The sequence below is a fragment of the Orycteropus afer genome, unplaced genomic scaffold, assembly GCF_000298275.1.
Source record: "Orycteropus afer afer isolate SDZICR_OR568_19922 unplaced genomic scaffold, OryAfe1.0 scaffold00184, whole genome shotgun sequence".
In the NCBI taxonomy this organism is placed as follows: Eukaryota; Metazoa; Chordata; class Mammalia; order Tubulidentata; family Orycteropodidae; genus Orycteropus; species Orycteropus afer.
In genome coordinates, this window is record NW_006921771.1 from 6,214,060 (window position 1) to 6,218,402 (window position 4,343).

Consider the following 4,343-nt stretch of genomic DNA (forward strand, 5'->3'; position numbering starts at 1 on the left):
ACATTTAAGTCTTTGATCCATCTGGAGTTCGTTTTTGTGTATGATGTGAGGTACAGATCTTGTTTCATTTTTCTGCAAATGGATCTCCAGTTTTGCCAACACCATTTATTAAACAAACATTCTCTTCCCCATTTAATGGATTTTGGGCCTTCACAACAGTGCTTTTTAAAACAATTTAGAAAACTGTAAAATGTGACTCCATGAAAAAAATACACATCCACATGTATGAAAAATACATCTACAAGAATCTAAGTGAAGTGTTAATAGTGCTAATTTTCCCAGCAGTTGTTGTTGTTGATAGGTCCCGTTGAGTTGGATAGCAATCTCATGTACAACAGAATGAAACACTGCCCAGCCCTGTGCCATCCTCACAATCCTTGCTGTGCTTGACCCCATTCTTGCAGCAATGTGTCAGTCCATCTCGCCAAGGCTCTTCTTCTTTACTGCTGACCCTTTAAGGAGCTCTGGTGGTGTAGTGCCTAAGACATTTGACTGCTAATCAGAAGATTGGTAGTTCAATCCCACCAGCCACTCCACAGAAGGAAGACTGGGCAATCTACTTCTATAAAGATTTACCACCTTGGAAATCCAAAGGGGATCGCTATGAGTTGGAATCGACTTGATGGTAATGAGTTTGGTTTTTCTCCCCGCCCGCACACACTTTACCAAGGATGATGTTGTTCTCCGGGGACTGGTCTGTCCTGATAACATGTCCAAAGTATGAGAGGTGAAGTCTCACCATCCTTGCTTGTAAAGAGCATTCCAGATGTACTTCTTCCAAGACAAGGCAGATTTGTTCATTCTGCTATCAGTCTGTGATACATTCAATATTCTTCACCAACACTGCAATTCAAATGCATCAGTTCTTTGGCAGTCTTCGTTATTAATTGTCCACATTTCACATGCATATAAAGCTATTGAAAATACCATGGCTTGGGTCAGGCAAACCTTAGTCTTCAAAGCAACATCTTTGTTTTTTAACACTTTGAAGAAGTCTTTTGAGAAGATTTGCCCAATGCAATACGAAGTCTGATTTCTTGACTGCTGCTTCCATGGGCATTGATTGTTGATCCAAATAAAATGAAATCCTTGACCATTTCAACCTTTCCTCCTTTTATCATGATGTTGTTTATTGGTCCAGTTGTGAATATTTTTATTTCCTTTATGTTGAGGTGTAATCCATAGTGAAGGCTGTGTAGTCTTTGATCTTCATAAGTAGGTGCTTCAAGTCTTCTTCACTTTTAACAAGAAAGGTTGTGTCATCTGCCTATCACAGGTTATTAATGAATCTTCCTCCAATCCTGATGGCATGTTGTTCATATAGTCCGGCTTCTTGGATAATTTGCTTAGTATACAGATTGAATAAGTGTGATGAAAGGATGCAGCCCTGATGCACACTTTTCCTGATTTTAAACCACGTAATATCCCCTTGTGGAGCTCTGGTGGCATAGTGCCTAAGGCATTTGACTGCTAACCAGAAGGTTGGCGGTTCAAACCCACTCTGTGGAAGGAAGACTGAGCAATCTACTTCTGTAAAGATTTACCACCTCAGAAACCCAAAGGGGTCCCTATCAGTCAGAATTGACTCAATGGCAGTGAATTTGGTTTTCTTTTTCTTGGTTTTAGTATCCCCTTGTTCTGTTTGAACAACTGCCTCTTGATCTATGTACAGGTTCCACACAACCACAATGAATTGTTCTGGAATTCCCATTCTTTGCAATGTTATCCATAATTTTTTATGATCCTCATAGTCAATTCATTTTATATAGTCAATAAAACAGAGGTAAACATTTTTCTGGTATTCTTTGCTTACAGCTGAGCTCCATCTGAGCTCATGAATGATAATCCATAGTTTAACATTCTCTTCTGAATCCAGCTTGAATTTCTGGCAGCTTGCTGTCGATTTACTGCTGCAACCTGCTTTAAATAATTTTCAGCATAATTTTACTTGAATGTGATATTAATGATGTTGTTAGGTAATTCCGTTGGATTACCTTTCTTTGGAATGGGCACAGATATGCATCTCTTTCAGTTGGTTGGCCAGTTAGCTGTCTTCTAAATTTTTTTACATAAATGATTAAGCACCTCCATGCAGCATCCGTTTGTTGAAACATGTCAATAGGTATTTTGTCAATACCTGGAGCCTTGTTTTTTGACAATGCCTTCATTGTAGCTTGGACTTCTTCCTTCAATACCACTGGTTCTTGACAACATGCTACCTCCTGAAATGAATGGTTGAATGTCAGGCAATTCTTTTTGGTTCAGTGACTCTTATATTCCATCCATCTTCTTTAGATGCTGCCTGTGCCATTAAATATTTTCCCAATAGAATCCCTCAATATTGCAACTCTAGGCTTGGCTTTTTTTCTTCAATTCTTTTAGCTTGAGAAATGTTGAATTATCCTTCCCTTTTGATTTTCTAAATGCAGATTTTATTATAATAGTTCACTTTATCTTCTCAAGCTCCCCTGTGAAATTTTCTGTTCAGATCTTTTACTTCATTGTTTCTTCCTTTAGCTTTAGCTATCCTCTGTTCAAGAGCAAGTCTCAGAGTCTCTTTTGACATTCCCTTTTGTCTCTTCTTTCTTTCCTGTCTTTTTAATGACTTTTTGCTTCCTTTATGTATAATGTCATCTCACAACTCATCTGGTCTTCAGTCATTTGTGTTCAATGCATCAAATCTTTTCTTCTGATGGTCTCTAAATTCAGGTGGGATATACTCAAGGTCAGAGTTTGGCTCTTGTGGACTTGTTTTAATTGTCTTCAGCTTTAACTTGAACTTGCATGTGAACAATTGATAGTCTGTTCCACAGTTGACCCATGGCCTTGTTCTGACTGATGATATTGAGCTTCTCCATCCTCTCTTTCCACAGATGTAGTTGATTTGATTCCTGTGTATTCCATCAGGTGAGCTCCACAAGTATAGTCACTGTTTATGTTGTTGAAAAAAGGTATTTGCAATGAATAGGTCATTGGTCTTGTAAAATTCTATCATGCAATCTCCAGAGTTGTTTCTATCACCAGGCCATATTTTCCAACAACTGATGGTTCTTCTTTATTTCCAACTTTCACATTCCAGTCACAAGTAATTATCAATGTCTCTTGATTGCATGTTTGCTCAATTTCAGACTGCAGAAGATGATAAAAGTCTTCAATTTCTTCATCTTTGGCTTTGGTGGTTGGTGTGTTAATTTGAATACTAGTTGTTGTTCAGGTTTTCTGGTGCTACTCTAGTGGAAAATACCACAGGTGGATGGCTTTAACAAACAGGGGTTTATTTTCTTACAGTTTAGGAAGCTAGAAGTCCAAATTCTAAATGCCATTTCTAGGGGCTGGGTGAAAGTCACTTGACCATGGGCTTCAGCTCTGCCTCTTGCTCCCAGCCCACTGAAGCTGGAGGCTTCTCTTAACTCAGGCAGCTGCTGGCTGCTGAGGCTGACAAACCCAAGGTCAACAAATAAAATGGCACAGTCTCAAGATTAACAAAGAACATGGCAGGACACTAGTTCAAGTCCATTAACAGTCCCAAGATTGACAGAGAACATGGCAGACTGCTGAATGAAGACTCAGCTACGTGCAGGGTCCAAGTGTGCCAAAAAGCTCCAGAGACCTTTCTCAAAGCTTCTGCTTATATACTGGAAACAGACCACATCCCTAAGGCTAATTGACTGGAGTTGATTACCAGTCTCATCATGGGGAATAACTACATCCAGCTGCCCAGCCACTCAAAACTAGACCTAGCCAAGTTGACACATAACCTTAACTACCACAGTCACAATATCTGTTCTTCCTTGTAGGTATATGGATATTATCCTATCACTGATAGCATTGAACTTCAGGGTGGATCTTGAAATGTTCTTTTTGATGATGAATATGACACCATTCCTCTTTAGTTTGTTGTTTCCTTCATAGCAGACCATATGATTGATTCAAAATAGCCAAAAACAGTCAATTTCAGCTCCCTAATGCCTGAGGTATTGATCTTAATGTGTTCCATTTCATTTTTGACAACTTCCAATTTTCCTAGATTCATACTTTACACATTCCACATTCTGATTATTACTGGATGTTTGCAGCTGTCTTCTCATTTTGAGCCATGCCCCATCTGCAAATGGAGTTCACTAAAGCTTTACTCCAACCATATCATTCAGGGCATCTCTACTTTGAGGAGGCGCTCTTTCCCAGTCATAATTTGAATACTTTCCAATCTGAGGGGCTCATCTTGAGGCACTATATCAGACATTTCCCTGATATTCATGAGGTTTCCAGAGTCTAATTTTTTTCAGAAGTGGACTGCCTCTGCCTTCTTCCTAGTCTGTCTTAGTTTTTTTTTTTTTTTTTTT